The 21,602-nt window shown below is 33.3% G+C and overlaps 1 long non-coding RNA gene across 1 annotated transcript in view; it reads right to left on the reverse strand.

The window, feature by feature from the left end:
• Positions 1–21,602, reverse strand: part of LOC150103405 (uncharacterized) — a 52,429-nt gene that overhangs the window by 2,724 nt on the left and 28,103 nt on the right. The gene's annotated exons all lie outside the window — the stretch shown is intronic.

Genomic DNA, 21,602 nt, shown 5'->3' on the forward strand with positions numbered 1-21,602 from the left:
CTGACTTACTCTCTTCCAACTTTTCCACCGATTCGGGAGTGCGCTCATATTCACCCTTTCTCCTATACATAAATGACCTTCTGTCACCGATTGATTATCCTATCCACAGTTTTGTTGAGATGATACACTCTGATATGATAAATCTTTACAGTTTTATAATATCCACATTACTCTCACGAAAACTTATTTGGAAATTATAGAAGCAAACCGTTATTTTTAAGCCATATAGAATGTATATTTGTGGGTTTAAATATAAATTGTATTTAAGTGGTATCTGATTGTTATTAACGTTGCATTTCGTTATATTCGCACATGCATTATACGTTTGCAGTTAATTTTATTCTACGTTTATTGTCCTTCGATTACTATCTGGTCTTTCCTTTAGCTAATTTTATTCTTCAACGCATGCCTCAGCAGCTAAAGACTAAGCACATTTCGTGCTGTGTCTGGGTTCCATAGAGAAAAGTTATCATCAGCAATCTGCATATATAAAGAAGTGGATAGTGCAGAATAGCGATGTGAAGTAGATTACGAACAGTTCTCCGTGTTGACTAAATTAGCTGCCTTTGGTTGATCCATTGGGGTTTCTGTAAATTAAACTCCATACCATTATGACCTGTTTGTTGTTTCCGTTCTGTTTTCTACTGTTTATTTTCTGCTTGCAGTAAGTAAGTAAATATTTCTCATCACTGATGACTCATTGACTATACCCGTCTTTCAAAACAACAAGCTGTTTGTGTTAATAGCTGGTACAAATTCCACACCAGAGGGCTATTAAGAAAATTTTTCCTTCCAGTGTCTTACTGACATTGACAACAGCTGTTCGTGAAGATCAACAAAGAATAGCTATCAACGACGCCACCTAGCGGTACATGATAAGATTTCCTCTGGCCAATTTATTTATTGCCTTACGTTTCTTGTCAACAAAAAATAAAAATAAAATAAAGTATAAAACACCTATTAAGCACATTATGTATTTCACCGCAACACTTAGGTATTCAGGTATCAGGTACAAAATGTACTTTTATTAGGAACTAACAAGCATATATTAAAAATGATATAAATGGGAATCTATTCCAGCTAATGACAACAATCGCTTTTCAGTCATACAAGTAAAAAAAAAAAAAATAATAATAATAATAATTAAAGAAAATGTCAGTTCCAAGAGATGAACAATACGCCCATAATTTTCTGGTATTTAGTATCTAATATTAATTTAAAAGCAATAGGTGTATTAATTTATAATATCACTTATAATAGCATGGTATCAAATAGTATGTATTTGAAGTTTATATTATTATTTATATATTTTATTATTTTGAATATAGATTTTAAAATATGATATATAATTTTATTTTATTTACCTTAAAATACGTATGTTGGGATTATTATACATTTTAAAATCTTCAATAATATTGTGCAGTTCTTTTTGCGTATCCAAGAATTTTGCGATTTAGGCAGTAATCTATCAGCATCTAAAAGAATATAGTCACCTTGTTTTCTTAGGGCTTCCTAAGAAAACAAGGTGACTGTATTCTTAGCCTTACAACGAATCGAATATTTCCTTTGGAAATATTTGATTCGTTGTATGGCATACAGGGTCGGTTCGTGCATAGGCACTATGGAACTGCAGCACCCCCAATTTTTCTCGATATATAAATATATTTATTAATTTATTTATATCTGCTTGTAATATTTAATTTTATCATCAACAATTGTATACAATTCTCTTACTTTGTATAAAAAATAATGAAAATCCATCTTGTAGCACTTAATAGGGCGAAGGACGCTAGCAGCACTGTGTCATATTGCTAGTATTTGATACGCGCGCAAGCATATACACGTCATAGTAAGATGCGAGCTATTAGCGTAATGGGGAACTGTCCGACGCGCAGTTCCACTGTTGTTTATATGCAGTTTGCGCCAGTAGTAGTGTTCGTAGTGCTTATCGTGTTTACTCCGTCTTGGTTATTTTATTTATTTTTTGTTTACTTATTTAATAAGAATAAATTACAGGTAACTAATTTTAAGAATAAATTGACTACAGAAGAAATAAAATTGACCACTGAAGCATATTCCATGATCAACAAAGAAAATCTGGAAACTGAACTTCGAGTGTTCTACAGTAGACCCGACATGCATGATTATTGTAAATTAATTGACTTGTTAAAATTTATAAGAGAAAATAATTTAGATTGGGTTCTTAGTGAAATTACTGTACTGATAAAAATTCTCTTGACAATTCCTATGACTACATCAGAGCCTGAACGCTGTTTTTCAACATTAAAGAGAATAAAAATATTGCTGAGGAGCACTATGATTCAGGATAGGTTAAATGCACTTGCGATGATTTCAACGGAGAAAAAATTCTTCAACAGTCACACAAACATCAAGGAAAAAGTTATTGACCTTTACGTTTGAAACAAAACAAGAAGAATATATTTTATTTTAAAGTAATTTTGAATTATACTAAACTGCATAATTTTATCGATAATAAACAATATTTTTCATGTTTAATTTTTTTTTTTAATTTTTACCATAATTTTGGTATTTTATCCAAATACGTAAGTACTATGATAGGCGCTTTGAACCAGATCAAGATCAAGATAAGATAAGGAATCGTGAGGTGATTGGTTGTTGAGATGATGACGTCATTGTGTGTGACGTCATAAGTTTGGAATGTTTGGAATTTCCCTGGGTATATACGTTAATGGCTTCAGTTCTTGTGTTTTGGTTTGCGTATGGAATTATGGGTGATGGTAGAGATAAGTATTCGTGTTGTGATTGATGGTACACTTCTGACCTCATCAAAATCAAGATAAGATAAGGAATCGTGTCGTGGGTGTGTTGTTTTCAGATGTAGATAAGTGACGTCATTTTTTGTTGTCAATAAGTCACTCGACTCAATGGTATTTTCTTATAGTACTGTTTACCCTTACCATGGCCTACCCTGACCGTTCCTTCAAAAACGAACCTTTTGCACAGAAGACTCAACGACATTTTTTCGCATGCTGTTGGATATATGGTTGGTCTGTTTTTATCTTACTTTGTGCAGGAAAAGGTAAAATTTGTATTTGTGTTATCTGGAGAGTACAAATATTTTTTCTATACTATCAAACTTTGAGTGTTTAAGTCATGTTTTTCAGTCAATTATCTGCTGTCTTTCTCTGTAAAACAACCAAATTCTAACAGTTCCGATTTTCGGATTATGTGAACGAATTGTTTTCAGATAACTGAAACAACGTCAATAGGTAGCATTGGACAATTTCTAAAATAATCAATACATGGATATCAGTTTTCATCCCCTTTTTCCCCGTTCCTGGCATTAATTTCATAGTAGTGATTTTTTTTACAATAATTAAACATAACTGCATTACGGTGTAAAGTTATGGATTTAAATATCAAATTCTAATCAGAATATCTGAGTAAAAAATTCACTGTGGAAAAACATGACAACAAAAGCATACATCTTTTTCATTTAAGTTTACAAATGCATATTTTATTTTGCTGAAATACTATTTACAAGTATATTCACAGAAAAAAATTTGAAACATGTAATTATCTAACAATATTTCACAATATTTAGTTTACACTCTTAACATTTTCCAAAGAATTCAATAAAGAAAATTTTCATTACTCACTGTTTCTTGGTTACATTACATCAAAATAACTGGTCATGCAAAAGAGTTTTTAGATCAAACCATAGTAAGCACAGATCCATACATTTGATATCCTGTCAGTCGGGAAATGACACCATTCCTCCCTAAACTTTCTGTGCATTCTTTTGTCAACAAACATACACAAACAGTTTTCATAAAATGTTTGTAAATGTCCCAAAATAAAGAATCTTTATCGAATTGGATAAAATCTTGAAAGTCTAATTTTACCATTGATGAATTTAAATGATTAGCATTAAATTTCCCTCTGATACGAATAGCTGGTAATTCAGAAATAGTAAATGATTATCAATGTCATACATTTTTGGTGAAAATCTCTCAGTTTCTTCACAACTAACAAAAAAAACTTTAATTCCATCAGCTCCTGTATCATCAAGTATTAGTTCCCCATCTTGGCATTTCAGAATATAACACTTACCGAGGCTTATTTTCTAGTCTACTCTTCTGTCCAAGTAGCCAAAGATATCAGACCACTTCCTGCCTAACTTTTTCTAAAGGGTCCTGGATAAATACATCACAATGTATGCGTCTTCTAAAATAATAATCAGTTTCGATCCTTTTAGAGCTATGTGAAGCGTTTTGACTGGTGCTATTTTCCCGAAGAAAGAAAATTTCAATGACGTTTGTGGCTCACCCATTATTTTACTTTACTTTACTGGAATAACTGCAAAGACACTTGACTCGTTTGTTTTCCCTTATAGTACTGTTTACCTGACCCTTCATCCTGACCATTCCTTCCAAAATGAAACTTTCGTGCAGATGATTCACGGACATGTTTCTACTTGCTGTTGGATATGATGTTGATGTGAGATTATCTTACTTTCTGACATCATAGGGCAAATCTTATCTCTGTAGCCGAAGGATATTCTATATTATTTGTCCTTATTATGTTAAGTATTTTAACCTCAAAAAGTGCTTTTGATGTTAGGCTATGTGACTAGTTCTCTCACTCATATGTCCGAAATTGTTGGGATAGGGAAAAAATAGCATTAGGTGGTGGAAGTTTAAAGGTAGTCAAAGGGTGACAGAGGTCTTCTCTGCAATGCTCCCTCATCCCACCCCATAACCTCATTAACCCCTATTCTCCCCTCTCCTCCAGAATATGTCTGCTCAGGATAGTGGAGATGAGCGAGTTCATCATTTGCAGATATCTTTTAGTGATTTCACTTCCAACTGATACTGATAACTTCGGAGGAAAAAAACCTTCAACTGATACTGATAAATGCAGAGTGAAAAAAAAAAAAAAGAAACACTTCCCTGCAATGCTCCCCACCCCATACTCTAACTACCTCAATCCCACTCACCTCCAGAAAATGTCTGTTCATCCTAGTGGAGATGAGCGAGCTCCTCATTTGCGGATTTCTTTTAGTGATGTCACCTCCAACTGATAATGATAACTTTGGAGGAAAAAAAAGCCAGTCTTTTAATAATGCTCAGAAATATATGTATTGGTTTCAAAAAAATAAATATGCAACCGTTAATTTTACTACAGGAATAAATTCCCAATGATCCCCAAATGAAAATTAACTTTCAGATGAGAATCACATTGTCAAAAACCACATGATGGCAATTCCACAAGCATGGGAAGAACCTTTGATTAGCTCTGCAAATTTAACAATAAGAAGATTAAGGAACAAAAAAAATAGATTATAGAATATATTTTTCACTTTGTTTATTTTCTGTATGTTAGATTCAGTAAATACAATTTGTAAATAATATTTCACTCATATAAAATGTGTATTTTATATGAGTGAAACTGGAAAGAAGAGGTATAGAGATGTGGGGTAGGGGAGTTTCAGTAAATATCAAGGAGTTTACTGTTTGTGGTTTGCCTTTTAGCAAAAATAAAACATAAATAATACAAATAAATAATAAACAAAAAATAAATTAATTAATTTAGTAATAGTAATAGTACTACTACTACTACTACTACTACTACTACTACTACTACTAATAATAATAATAATAATAATAATAATAATAATAATAATAATAATAGTAATAATTGTGCTTGAAAAATAAACTTTGCATGGCCAATTTCTTCGAGATACTGAGAAAAAAATTGACGTGAACAAGACATGGCAATGGCTGAAATATGGATATATTAAAACAGAAACAGAAGTATTTATTCTAGCCGCTCAAGAACAGGCATTACAAACTAATGCAATCAATGCAAAAATTTTGAACATCAATAGTAACTTGCAAATGCAGATTATGCGATCAGAAAGATGAGACTGTAGAACATCTAATCAGTGCTTGCAACAAGATAGCTCAAAGTGACTATAAATACCGCCATGATCAAGTGGCTAAAATAGTTCATTGGCAAGTACGCAAAAAATATGGCTTTCCTACATCTGATAACTGGTGGCAGCATAAAATAGAGACTGTATTGGAAAACGAAACAGCGAAAATTATCTGGGACTTTCGAATACAAACTAATCGGCATCTGGAACACAATAGACCTGACATCACAATTATTGAACATCGACAGGTTAGGATTATTGATATCGCAGTACCTAGTGATAACAACATTAACAACGAAAAACTGGAAAAAATTATTAAATATCGAGATCTGGCAATCGAAGTTGGCCGACTGTGGCTTAACCACACCAAAGTCATCCCAATAGTTATCAGTGCACTTGGTGCAACTTCAAAGAAGCTATCCAACTATTTGCAGCAATTAAACATCAACGAAGAGATCCCATATGACCTACAAAAAACAGCATTACTTGGGACAGTCCCTATTTTAAGAAGCTACCTGACGGACTATTCTTAGATTCTTGGGTAGAATCTGAATTGAATTGTTCTGTAAGTCAAATTTTTGTTTATATGATATCTTGTTTTGACTGTGTATCAATTATGTGAATAAATAATAATAATAATAATAATAATAATAATAATAATAATAATAATAATAATAATAATAATAATAATAATAATAATAATAATAATAATGAATAGAAAAATCATTATCCCACTCTCGGTAGTCATATACAATAGGTTAGGTAACTGTATCTTGCTACAGTTTTACTGAATTGAAGTTGTTATCATTTTCCAATTCCATCGTGAATTGTATTGTATTGATCAATGTCGAGAATTTAGTAATTAAAACGTAACAGGTTTTGCTTTTCCATCTATCCACAATTATGGATACCTAAAACCATGTAATGTTTCGATAACAATACGTATATTTTTCGAAGTATACGCAATTTATGATGAATAGGAAGTGGATAAAATTATTCAAATACGTTTGGAAATTTGTCCAGAAACTGTAAGAGGTTGAAAATTATATTTTGTTTTACTGGTCTTCGAAAATTACTGTCATATAAATTCTCTTTCTCATGTCTGTATTTCAAGAATTTATTTATATTTTATTTTTGCATATTTTTTTATATTTATATTTCTCTAAATCTTCATTTTTAATATTTATATTGCCACTAATTTAACTGAATGTTGATTTCTTAACATTTTCTTTTATTTATATATATTTTTTTTTTGTGAACAACAAAAATTAAAAAAAAATAATAATTTGTGTGCTGATGAAATCTAGTCAATTATGCCTAAGTAAAGAGAGATAAAATTATAATAATCCATTTATATAAAAAATGATAAAATTCTTTCTAAGAAGATAAGTAATCTGTAGGATTATTTCATAAATTTGATTTGAATAAATGAAGATAATTTGATCAACGTAATAGTCGCTTCCTGAACCAATTATGTATTTAATAGGGAAGTTTCGCCGAAGACAGCATCTTAGATAACTCAGACATTTCAGATATAGAAAAAAGAGCAGTAAGAGAGAAAAAATCTTTCTTGAATAACGAATAGATTTGATGTTGTAGATAAAAGGAACATAGAACGGATGTGGTAGGGTGGTTTCAAATAGATTTGCGAAGAAGAACACTGGCTGATTATATATTACTAACTTCAGAAACAAGTTCCACCAGCTGGGGTCTGGCATTCTATTGCTATCTCTGAAGGCTACGATATTTCAAAGAACTAATGATTTATGTATCGAAGAGATATAAACAGTCGCTCTGTGCGGGCAGATAGAAAACAGAGGTGTAGTGACCGATAAAAGGCGAATTAAGTCGCTGAGATAAGAGGCTCACTATCTTTTACTGAAGACAGTTCAAAAGAAAGCTTCGTATTCCCTCACAAACAATCAGTAATATTATGCTGTTAAAAAATAACTTTATCTGAGGAAGCAGAACATTGTAAGCCACACAAACGAACCTGAAAGTTTTTTTTTCTTCTTTCCTTAATGCAACATTAAGAAAAATCATTCTGTCTGGAAGTAAAATCATAAAAAAGTAGCGTCCACACACTGCATTCAATTAGTGTTAGCGATCAATACTGCAAAAGGAAGCGGATATGGCTTTACAAAATGTATGAAATAGTGAAGTAGTAAATATATTTTCGTTTTTGGTAATCTTAGAATAACCTCTCTAAAAATAATCGAAGTTATTCAAATATTCAACTAAATTTAAGCGTTTTTATTATAAAATTAGAAACTTCTAGAAAGATTTCCAAAAATGCTTTAAAACGTTTTGCTTATTTAAACGTATCTGAACGTTATTTCTCTTAATTACATGTAATATTATGATATGAAAAGATGAAAGGTGTGTATTTTAATTTGAAAGTTTTATAAAAAAATTTTCGAAAATTATTTAAAATTTATATTGATGAATAATGATTTTTTAATTGTCAATACAAGTTTAGTCAATAAAAATAACTATCAACCAAAAATGTAGTTTATTTTTAAAATATTCCTTTTGACAAACATTTCAAACCTAGATGGCTCCAAAGAAGTTTGCAAACTGCGTTACTCTTCTCAAATCATACCCATATCAACAAAATCCACTTATATTCATGAAAATCATCAATGATGGAATTTAAATTTTAGATTTCTATGCGCTATCGTAGAATTGAAACATCGTGATTTTGATTTTCCAATGCGGTTCTATTCTTATATCGTCAGCCTTTCTTTGAGACCTTTAAAACAGATACAACAAAACGTAAGACAACCCAACAACTCTGCTGTTAAGTTCCACAAATACATAACTTTACCTGTCAGATGTGGATATAGGCATAAGTTGAAACCTCTCTGATATTTTATAAGGAGTAAGGGATTTGAATCTCAAAATTATTTGGACATTTCCCGGATCATTTTGTGAAAAATATGAAATTCCAGACACCTTTTTTATTCAGATATAAGTTTGTATAACTAGTTTTTCTTGCATGCCTATAAGTGCAGGAAAAATCCATTATTGCATATAAGTGCAGGAAAAATCCATTATTGCATATGCTGTGCACACAGCATATGCAATAATGGATTCTCTAGAAATTTCATGTTAGTTGTTTGCATGTGGGGAGGGGGGGGGGTAGAATAAATAAATGACATGAAACTAAAATAAATAAATGACATGAAACTAAAAACGTAACGAAATAATTTTTGAAGATAAAATGGATAACAATCAAATGAAAAAAACAATAAAGAATAATACAAACTATTTAATCTGCTGTCTATGATATTAAACTACAACGAAGACTGCTTTTACAAATGAACAAAACAAACAAATTTTAACCGTTTTCATCGTTTAACTAGAACATTCTTCGTCATTCAAATTGTTTAAGTGGAGGCGCCGTTGATTCAATAAAAATTTCGGCTATCTCCTAGACAATATGACGGAGTTGACCGGAATCAAACTCTACGTATTAATGAATATCGGACTTATTATAAATAAAACGTATCCTCTCTTTATAAAGAACATTTCTAATGTTCTAAAATAAAAACTATACCAAATGTTATGTCTTTAATTGTAATTTCCAAATATTTAAAGAGATGGAGTAAACACGATAAGCACTACGAACACTCTACTACTGGCGCAAACTGCATATAAACAACAGTGGAACTGCGTGACGGACAGTGCCTCATTGCGCTAATAGCTTGCATCTCACTTATGAGGTGCATATGCTTGCGCGCTTAGCAATATGACACTGTGGTAAACACAGTGCTGCTAGCGTCCTTCGCCCTCCTAAGTGCCACAAGATGGATTTTTATTATTTTTTATATAAAATAAGAGAATTGTACAGGATTGTCGATGATAAAATTAAATAAATATTACAAGAATATATAAGAAGATATTTTCTACTATGAACAAAGAAATCATCTTGTTCTTTAATAATAATAATAAATTAAATAATAAATAAATAAAAATAAATTATCTCTTTAATAATAAATAAATGGTGTATTAATAAAATTTTAAAACTTTAAATAAAAAACCCTAATTTTTTGAAATATTTAAAATATGTATTTTATACTTAATTTTTATTAAAATTAATAAAATATTGAGTAACACATTATGAGAATTTGAATTGAATTATGAAATTCTGCTTTTTAGTTATTATACCAATATAACTCAATAGAGCAGTGAATGTTTTTACCATTTTAATCTTTTTTGCAGGTGATGACATCATGTTACCAAATGCATAACATGATTTCGATGTCATTCCATTATAAATGACGATATATGGTCTACAATCGAACTTATTTTTTCTCGAAATACCATATGAGACTGGACAATTTTTCGCAATAGTTATATTTATTTTCATGGTCCAGTGTTTTTTTTTTTTAACCTGTAGTACAGCTACGCTATCTTTTTTGTTTGTTTGTTTGTTTGTTTGTTTCTCACATCTCACGAACAAATAGAGTAAAAACGATAAGGTGTCAGATTTAAAACGAAAATAAATAAAAATAAAATCAACAATAAACTTTCCAAGAATAAAATTTAAAACGTACTTAAATAAGTAATCCAAATGACAGAAAAATTATCTTTATGCTGACTATAACATCATTAATAAACTGCCTTATTAAATAATAAAAACTAACATAATTACTACTAGAACTTCGAAAGCAAATAAATAATAAAGAATAATATTAAAATGGAATTATTGTTGCAAATTAGCATTATATATAATCGATTACACATAGTGATCGTTTATAGTTTATCCAAAATATTTTAATTATTTGTTAAAGAATAACTTAGCGTTGGCATTTTAAAATCTAATGAATGTTGTGTGGCTAAGCGATTGTTAATGTCCATACGTAGACACACCTTTAAAGAAAATAACTATCAGTGCACGTTTTTATTTTCTGTACAAGGAAGAGGACGATCTTATCCTTATATGAGAAGGAAATAAACCGAGATCTTAAAACCATTTCCTTGATAATTAACGAAGTCCTCAGGCTATTTCAGCCTATCGGAGTTCAAGCAAATTAGACAAATACTATATAGACGTCATACAAAGTAAAGAGGCGTTTCCTGGGAAACCATTTACAGCTTTTTAAGGGTTTCTATAATTGTTTTATTGACTATGCATTATATTTAACCGCTCTGTCTGATTAGAAAAATAAGTGCTTATTTACTGAATAATAAAGTTAATCTTTATGGCAATCTCTTTTTGATGACGGCGCAGTTAAAAATCTGTTTCAAGGTGGAGATATGACTAGATGTCAGTAATTTGTCCTTAGTCGTAAAATTAGATCGATAGTGATCACAATTCTGACTTTTCAATAAGATAATTTATTTCTTAAAGAAGATAGGTTTACGATAGAATTCTAATCTTGTAAGAACAAAACAATGCAATCGATATGTTTTTTTTTTTTTTTTTGCTTCGAAATAAAAGAGGTTGATGAGATAGAAGATACACTCATGAGGACGTAGATTTTATTTTTAAGAAATAAACAAATAATAATTAAATAAAATATGGAAAATGTTCATAAAAACTGCAAGAAAAAGAACAATAGACTACTATTGTTCTAACTTATTCATAACCTATATATTATATAGGTTATGAATAAGTCTTAAGTCTTAGAGTTTTTTATTGAAATTATTTTTATTATTTAGTGATATAAAGTTTTGCACGAAATCAAATACTCACCTCCACATGCAACTAAATTGTCATGATTATTCTGATTGTTTTAAAAAATATTGATATAAATAGATTACTGTAATGCATGTTATTATGCACTAAGATTTACCTTTAAAACCATCAATTAAAGTATATTAATTTAATCTGATATAATTGAAATTAGAATTTATTAATAAGAATTAAATATAATTTAATGTAATTAATAATTTAAATATAAAATTAACTGGAAACTTTTAATTTTATTTTCATACGAAAATTCTGTTAAGATATTCCAGCAATTTTTTATTATAAAAAAACAACAAAAATGTTTGCGGTTGTACTATTCATTACAGTAACGTATTGTGCAACCTGTTTTTTTTTTTTTTTTCTAATGCGTTATCTGAATAGCACAGATGAAAAATTTAAAATATATATATACATATATCGTCCAGGAATTTCTCTTTTAAAAGAATCTGTCTACCATTAGATTAGCTGACAAGGCAAAGATGAGCAAAATGATTAAACTTAAATCAAAGGTTAAGTAGCTGATAACCAAATAAAATTATTATGGTGAATATTAAAATATTGAAACTGATTTCTAAAAGACCGAAAGAGTTACGAATATGAATGACATTGTAATAGATAGGTAGATATAAATGTGTGTATATATAATACAGAATAGAGGAGATTACCTTATTTATTAATATATTTTTTTATTAAATTACATTTATATAAAAATGTTTAGAAAGAATTCACTAAAAATTCTTAAAATTCTTTAAATTTAACTGAATATTTTGATGCAAACTAAACACCCCATTTTTTCTTCTATCAAAGCTTTATACAAAAAATCTTATTTCTATTGAAATACGGTGTAATGTTTTCGCCTCTTTCGATAAATTTTTGAGGATTTTTATGTTTCCGGATAGAGGAAATACTTGTCTTGCTCTAACCAGAAAAACAAGAGCAATGAATGAAATAAAGTAATTATCTGAACATAGCCTTAGTTGCCTCTAACGTAATCCAACCTCAACAGAAATTCACTTTCCTTGTTAAGGGAAATTATATTATCTACTTTATTGTTTTCCCCAATAAGCTCATTCTTTATTTGACTTCCTTGTTTTAAATAAATACTTTTTTTTTCTCTTTTATTACTCATAATCTTGTTCTTTATTTTATGTTTAATTATATTATAATTATTATTATTATATGTAAGACTGCTGCTTACGAAATTTGAGACTGAAGACTCAATGCCAATGCTGTGAACAACGTATTTTCCGATTCTGATTTGGAATAACTAAGTCTTAGGATCTGAACTTCTTGATAAGGTATGGCACAGAAGTCCAGGCTCTGTACCAAGATAAAAGATTAAAATGTTGGGACATGAACCAGATCCCGTCAACCCGTTTTTCGTAACGAAATTAATACTGGTTTATATTTAATTGTCTTATTTAAAATTCAAAAAAAAAAATGCCATTAGTTGAATGAGCTAAAACCACCAGTAATTAAAACGATATCGATGATCATCAGGGTATGGATTCCCAGCCAGTTAGGCCTACTCCTTGCAAAATCAACTGTTGTCACACGTTCACTGACATACTGAGTTTTTCCAAATTTTTTGTGTTTAGATTTTCATATAACTTCTTTATTAGTGGGAGGCTACCAGTAATGACTTCGCATTTCTATAGAACGATATTTGAAGATTTAATATTCAGCAAATATTATGGAAATAGTACAGGACATGAGGTCATATCTAATTGAGTGAATACGAGATAAGCAGATACATCATTAGGTCGTTGCTAAATGTTCGCTAAGGTGAAACTGGGGACACATTGACGTTCATGATATCACGAAAACAGTTTAACCATTGAGAAACGATTTTGTTGTGGAGCATTTAGACTAATGGAAGTGTTGTTCCTACGATTTTCAACAATTACTTTATGTTCCTGAAAGTCCTAAAAAGGACTGGCTAGATGGCGAAGCAAGAATGCTTTTCATATTCCCCGTTATCTCTGTAAAGGACAGTGTAAGGATAGGGTATTATTGAGCTATATGAAGCTGTGATCATGGCAGGAGGGTAACAGCAATAGCCAGCCTCAGTTAGAACTTCATTGGCTACAGCATTGCCATCCATTACCCTCCCTGGGTACCCATTTTAGTCGCCTCGTACGACATGCATTGGCTGCAGTGGAGCTATTATTATTCCTGCCACCACACGCGGAGGGATACCTACTTTACGTTAATCTTTGTGGATGTTGATAAGAGATCGCTGATCATATTAATAATGTGGTGTTTGACGGTGAGTTTCTAGTTTATTATTTATTATTGTATTTGGTTACTTTATTAGCGCAAACACTAACAATAGTTTACGAGATCATATGATTTAATATATTCTGAACGGAAAGGAGCCAAAGAACATCTGGTACGGTCGACAACTATTCCGGCCTTTCAATGGGAAGCCCTCTATATCTTCTATATGCTGACTTATTCATGGAAAACTTTGAAAAAGATTTTCTGCTATCTACAAATCGAAAAACGTCACATTGCTGGACATACGTGGACATATTTATAATCTGGAAGTGCAGTGTGGCTGAGTTACACGATTTTCTTTCATCTATTACCTCCTTCCTTCCTAAAATTAAATTCACTTTAGAACTTGAAAATGAAGGAAATTTATCTTCCCTAGATGTTTTAATTTCGAAAGAAGCAGAATGAAGCCTCTCTCTTAGCGTATAACCGGAAGCTCATTCATACAGATCATTACCTACATTTCTCTTCATTTGAACCACATATTTTTTATTTACATTGATTGAAAAAATTAAGTATTGCACATACCATGAAGAAATTACCGTTAAAAAAGAAATTAAAATAAATTCAAAAAAAATAAATAAAAAATAATGAAAAATTCGTATGGTTACTATTAAAAAAATAAAAAAGTGTATAAAGAAATTAAATTACTCTTATTTTTATTTAAAACATACCTATAATCAATATAAAATTTTAATACTACTAAAAAGAAACATAGAAGTTTTTAAGTTTAAAGATGTTCTAATTTATTGCAATTGCCATAATTGAATTCTTCTTTATCCTCTATTTCCAGATTAGAAAAACCTATCTTACAGAAAAATTGCTGCAGACATTCTAATAAATAAACATCATTCACCGATAAATGGATATGAAATGAATAAGTAATAACAAAAATCAAGATAAAAATAGAAGAGGAATTCGTTCCATTTGATTTTATTTTCTGATGAAAGGAGATGATGGTGCTATAATCTGTTAGAATACAAAATGGAAATTCTTGCGATCTATAATGTGGTTGTTTATGGCAATACACTATGCAATTGAAGATTAATCACTTTTTTTTTCTTAATTCCGATTAATCTTTGATATGTTTTGATTTATTGAAGCAACATTAGCAAAGAGTAACGAAAACAACTCTAATAATATGACACATAACTTGAGTCGTTTCGTTAGCTTTACGAGAAGACGTACGACATTGTCGTCAAAAAATCCGGTCCGAAAACCGGATTTTCTGTGAAGGACAGCTGCTCTCCCGTCCCAGATAAGACCGAAATCTTATCTCCAGCATGCGATCAAACACGGGAAACGCCCAGCCAGTGAACCTGTTTCCTTAAGAGATTGTCCCACAACCCCGAAACTTACTCAACCCTCCACATCCCCTTACGATAAGGGATCTACAGTATAGCCTGCGTGATGGTGGCTTTGATAAGACTTACAATGACAATGAGCTTCGATAAATGTGTCCGAAACAAGAGAAATGAGTGTGCGCGCACCATTTTATAGTTGTCGGTATGTTATTGACCTCCTCAGTGTCGTAGGGTTGTCAATGGCCTTACTTTGGCTATCACGCTCAGCGGGGCTACGCACTGACTAATACTAATGTCCAGATAAAAGATCTGCCAGTGGCCTCATCTTGCAAAGAAATAGCGTACATCATATTTCTGACGCTGGGAGGCGCTGACGGCGCAAGAGAGTTAATTACTGATCAGATAAAGAGCGCTAATTATAATTCTGATCATAATGAACTTGGGGGGAGGGTTTGGAGCAAGGAATGAATGCGCAAATCATAAGCAGCATAATTAACAGCAGATAGTGGCTTGTACGCGTATCGTAGAAAAGAGAGAGTGAGAGATAAAATGAATAAAGGGGGTGGGGAAAGAAACAGAAGGGATGTGAGAAAATAGGAAGGGTTGTTTTATGGCGCTGTAGGGGATCTGTCTGTGGAATAATTGGTAGCAAGTTTCACGGAGTAATGCGATGCATTATGCAACTCCTAATGATTTAAATAGGATCATTCCTAAAGTAGTAAAATTCTTTGAGGTTTATCACCTGGTTTGGTAAGTTTCTCAAGGAAAATCCTACTGTTTTGAAAGAAAAGAAAAACGTCGTCAATAATTCACCCATGGCTTTATGGTTCATTTAATCCAAATCCGTGTTTTCGTAACTATGTGACCTTAAGTAATTACCAGGGGATTAGACAGAATTAAAGGATTCAGAATGTTAATTGTTCACGAATGAATAAATTTCTTTGGTTTGTTTACGTTTTCGAAAACTTTCCTGTTAGAGTTAAAATAGCGTGCTGACTCAAGTGTTTTTACACGTAGCAAGTCTGTAGCATGAAGATAATTATTGTTTATATTGATGAGATCAGTATGTAATGACCAACACAAAATGGTTCTTAGATTTGTCCACTGTTAGCAAATTATTGACTGAAAAGTTATTCGTTTTTTTTTTCTTTTGGTGATCTTATCAATGACATTATATTGCTAAAATCGTAATAAACAAATTATGTAAACCTCAATAAACTCGTTTTAACCTTGAAAACGTCTTAGTTTTAATTTATTTGTACATCCTGGTACACGTATGAATTTAGTTAATTTCGTTGAGTCAATGTTACCTAGGTGGACAGCATTTAACAATTAACAACGTCATTCGTCGAATCCCATGACGGGGAAAGAATGTTTATGAATATATTTCTTTATTTAGGTGGTAGATGAACAGGTTTGTCCTTAAGTCCTTAAAAGGACTGGCTTAAAGGGACGAGGCAAGAATGCATTTCATATTCCCCGCTATCTGTAGAGGACAGTGTAGGGATAAATTATTGAGCTATTAAAGCTCTGATCATGGCAGGAGGGTAACGGCAATAGCCGAGCCTCAGTTAGAACTTCATTGGCTACAGCATTGCCATCCATTACCCTCCAAGGGTATTAATCACCGCATCTCACGGTCGATTCTTTTGAACTTTCCACTTTATTGGCTTAAGGGTGAAGCAGATGTTTTTCATATTCCCTGCTGTCTGATGAGGAAAACTGTGAGAGTAAAAATATTAATGAGTTGCTCGCCCTGAGTGGGCCTGAGGATTAATTATTGAGGTAGCAGTTAAAAATAGCTTTTGATCTTTTGTACTTGGTGTAATCTGTTGCGTCGTAATTTTCAGCTAGTTGAATTAGATTATTAGGATGTATAGATGCTATTGAAAATAACTTAGTTACTATAGTCTGCATGAGGGTATAAACATAGGGGACTTATGTGTCCCGGTGAAGTTGCACAGTGCGTATGAACCATGTTGCATTCAGGATTATTCTGAGACATTTATTCTGCACACGTTGTAGTGAGGATTTTAGTATTAGCAGTATGACTCCAAGCCGGAGAAGCATAGATGAGTATAGGACGAATCATCAATTTATATATAAGTAGTTTGATTCTGGTGCTCAATTTGCTGTTTCTGTTTATTAGAGGATAGACCTGTGCAATGATTCTTGATATCTTTAAACATTGAGACTTAATATGGGAGCTGAAAGTCAATTTTCTCTCCAACAATATGCCAAGATATTTGATCTCAGACTGCCAAGGGATTTCTGTGTTAAACAGGAGAACGTGTCCAGTAGGAAGCATTGATCTTCTGGCGAACAGTACGGCTACGCTTTTCTGAGGATTTATGTTGAGTCGCCATTTGGTGAAATATTGTTCAATTATCAGTTTTTAACCATTACCATTAACATTACTGACAGGATGGGTGAAGCACTAGTGCTTTTCATATTCCCCTTTATCTTTAATGAAGTTGTTTGGGAATGGGAGGTCTGTGAGCAGTTAAGCTCGCCCTCTGAGGACAGTTGTGTTAGCTATGATCAGTTGAGAGAAGAATAGCCTTCGGTCTTTTGTGTTTGTAGTAATCAGTCTCATTGTAATTGACAGCTTGTACGATTAGTGGGTTTGAATGTGAACTTGACTTCACGAAGGATTTTTCTGCAAGATTACGAAGAAAGGAGGAGATGTATGGAATGCCGGTTTCTCGGTGAATCTGTGAATTTCCGATGAACCACGGTGCATCCAGGATCATCCTAAGGTATTTGCTTTAGATTCTCTGCAATTTCGAAATGTTTGATCTTGAAGTGTGACTCCATGCTGGAGAAGCGTAGGTAATGACTGGACGTATTACCATCCGGTAAAGAAGCAATTTATTATGTAGGTTCAATTTGCTCTTGCGGTTGATTAATAGGTAGAGCTGTGCTATTACTTTGGAAGATTTGGAGCCAATGAGATTGATGTGCTTGTTAAAAAGGAGTTTCTTATCCATTAATACCGCAAGATATTTGGTCTCTGATTGCCATGGCATCTTATGACAGAGGTCAGGATGTCGTCTTTGTTGCAGACCTTTCTTCTTGAAAACAGCATGGCTGAGCTTTTGAAGATGTTCACTTGAATCCTCCAGTTGGTGAACCAGTTTGCTAGCTCATTGACTTCCTTGGAGTCTAGTGATTGCTAAGCGAGGGCTGAGTGATCTAGCTAGAATAGCGGTGTCGTCGGCATAAAGGGCAGTAGTAGTTGTTCTTGAATTGAGAGGAATATCTGCCATGTAAGTTGTGAAAAGTATTGGAGCCAGAAGAGAACCCTTAGGTACTCCCGCCAGAATTTTGCGCCTTGATGACACAATTGCGTTGAGTTTTACTTGCATGTATCTTTCATCAATATATGAGTTTCACTAGACCTTATCAAAGGCCTTGGTAACATCCAAAAATACAGCACCAGTGTGAAGGTGCCAGTTAAAATCATGAATGATATGTTCTGTTAGTCAGTGAATTTGTTGTACTGTGTTGTTAGCTTTGCGAAACCCAAATTGCTCATTTGGGTTTATTTTCTGTTTGTCCACTGCTGATTGTAGTCTTGATAGAATGGCCTTTTCTATTATTTTGCCAAGAGAGGAAAGAAGACGGATGGTCCTGTAGCTTTGGGAAAGTTGTGGGTTATTACCAGGCTTTTTCAGAGGTATAATATCCGCGATTTTCCAATCTGTGGGAAACTACTGGAATCTTAAAATGGAATTGGTAATATTAGCTAGATGAATTAGGGCTTTCCGTGGGAGTAGCTTTATTATTCTCTTGGTAATGCCGTCAGGGCCAGGAGCTTTTATATTCTTCAGATGGGAAATAATATTTGTTATTTCTGTTGGAGATGTGGGAGCGATGGTTTCTGAATCATCCTTAGGCTGTCTTAGTGCATTTCTAACTTTACCATGAACTTTGTAAATAAGATTGATATTTAAGTTTACGCAAGATGGGCTGCATTGATTTTCCAGATTGTCAATTAGGGCTTCTACTTTTTCTTCATCTGAGTGTGCAATTCCAAGATTGGTCTTCAAAGAAGTGGTTGTCTTTTGGTACGAAGAGATTTTACAAACTTCCACATGGAATTATCTTCTGGGTTGATTTCCCTGAGTTTGGATTCCCATTTGGAATTCCTGTGCATCTGGACGGCTTCTCGAACCTGTCTGTTCAGGTTGTTTTGTCCTGCAGGGCTCTGGTGTTGTGATATCGCTTTCTGGCTTTATTTTTGGCCCTAATCAGGTCCATTTTCTCTTCTGGGATCCAGTTGGAAGTGTGGAAGACAGTGGTTTGAGTGGCTGATGCTATTGCTGTGTTGATTTGCCTAGTTAAATTGCTTAGAGCTTGGCTTATTTCTTCTTTTTTACGAATGACAGGGGGTGGACCGATGTGGACTGGGAGAACCTTACAGAGCTTGTTACATGGTAAGAAAGAATGATGGGGAGAGAGCTGATCTTGAAGTCCTAACCTGAGCAGGATGGGATTATGATCTGAGTTAAGCTCTTCTACTGTCTCCAGCTGGTATTGATATTTGATGTTTTTGAGGATAACTATGTCTAATACATCAGAACTTCTGGATGGGCTGTAGTGGGTGGGCTCAGTGGGTCCAGCTACTATTGATGAGTTGAATGACGTGTAGTTAAATATGGTACGGCCTTTGGAGTTGATTGACGAACTGAACCAAGCCGTATGTTTGGAGTTTAGGTCTCCTGCTCTAATTATGGAATCCGTGGAGCCGAGGATGGAGTCTAAGTCTGCTGTCAATAGTGGAATGCTGGAAGGATTGTACGCTGCGTAGATTTTGAGTTTGCATGCGTTATTAGTGTGCAGCTCCACACCTGTCACCTCAAGGTTTAGAGTTTGGCGGTTGGTCAGCGAGTTGTGGCTTAAATAATTTTTAATAAAAATAGTTGTGCCACCTCCACTAGAGTTAAGTCTGTCTGTCTCCTATATAAAATATAACCTCTTAGTTTTGAGTTGTTTGATGGTCTGAGGTGCGATTCTCTAATCAAGGTTATGTCTGGATTGTATCTTTTTACGAATTCTTGCAGCTCGAGAATTTTATTTGTTAAGCCATTGGCATTCCATGCTGTCATCATGAGAGAATTTGGTTTAAATAAATTTTTTAAATATTATAGAGAGCTGTTAATATGGATTGGGTTTCTAGATAGAATCTCTTTCTGGAAGATGGTGAGGTACTTGTTTTGCTGAATTCATGCAGCATTGTTGTAAGCAACGAGGTTAAAGCTAATGTGAGATTAGAGCTTGTTCGCTCTTGCGATGAAGGAATCTGGGTTCTTACCGCTTCCGCATATGATTTGGACATGGATGAAGGTCGAGTGCCTTCCTGTGCTGCCGAATATGAGGTATTGTGATCTGGAGGGCGACCTGCTTGTTGTTTGTGTCATTGCTTGGAGGAGCGTGGTTAGTTCTTGTTGATCCACGGTTTTTTGGATGGAAAAGGCATCCCTTGTAATTAGAGGGATGTGGTCCTCTACAATTGGCACAGCAGGCAGGTGTGGATCTAGGCTTGGTGCAGGAGTTTGTTTGGTGACCCTCACCGCATTTTAGGCATCTGTAGGCAGCTCTGCACAGTTTTTGGGCATGCCCAAACCGCTGGTATCTGTGGCACTGCTCTGCCGATGCGTTCTTCCTTAGAGGTTCGGTTGTAATTTTAAGCTTACAAATGTCGGTAACTTCATAGATTCTTTTTTGTGTGTTGGAGGTTTCGACCAACACCAGTGGCATTGGTATTTTATTTGACCTCAACATTCTACTGACTTTGATTGGGGTCAATCCTTCATTGATGAGGTCAGCTGTGATCTCATCAGTTGTGATGCCCTCAGCCACTCCTCTTAGAACTACTTTTAAGTTCTTCTCGTTTGCTAGCGCAAAGGTGTGGAAGGGCAATTTATAGTTGTGCAGTCTTTTCGTCATCATGCGATAATCTGTGACAGTTCGTGCCCAGGAGAAATTGATATTTTGTTTTCGTAGGGATCATGAGACAGGTCCATTTATTTTTACCTCGAAGGATAACTGGAGGGACCTTTTCTTTTCTATTTTGGGTGTTCTGATTTTGATGAGTTGTTACGTCATCTTCCATTCCACCTTCCGATGTCCTGCGTATTTTATTAGATTGTTCCTCCTGTGAACAATCGAACTGTCGGGGAGTCTTTGTAGGTGGAACAGGTGTAATGTCTTCCTCGATGTCCAAATCACAGTGTCATTTACTTGAGTGAAGAGATTCAAGCAACCAGGATAATCTGTTTCAAATTTCTTTAGGATGAATTTGAGAATGTCAATTGGCATATCTTTGTTTAACTGTTGAATGGCGTCCTTGATATCTTTTACATTCTCCATCCTTGTGTACAATGAGGGATGATTCCGA

Source organism: Typopeltis vanoorti, chromosome 9 (assembly GCF_054136105.1).
Source record: "Typopeltis vanoorti isolate ZY-2024b chromosome 9, IOZ_Tvanoo_1.0, whole genome shotgun sequence".
Classification (NCBI taxonomy): domain Eukaryota; kingdom Metazoa; phylum Arthropoda; class Arachnida; order Uropygi; family Thelyphonidae; genus Typopeltis; species Typopeltis vanoorti.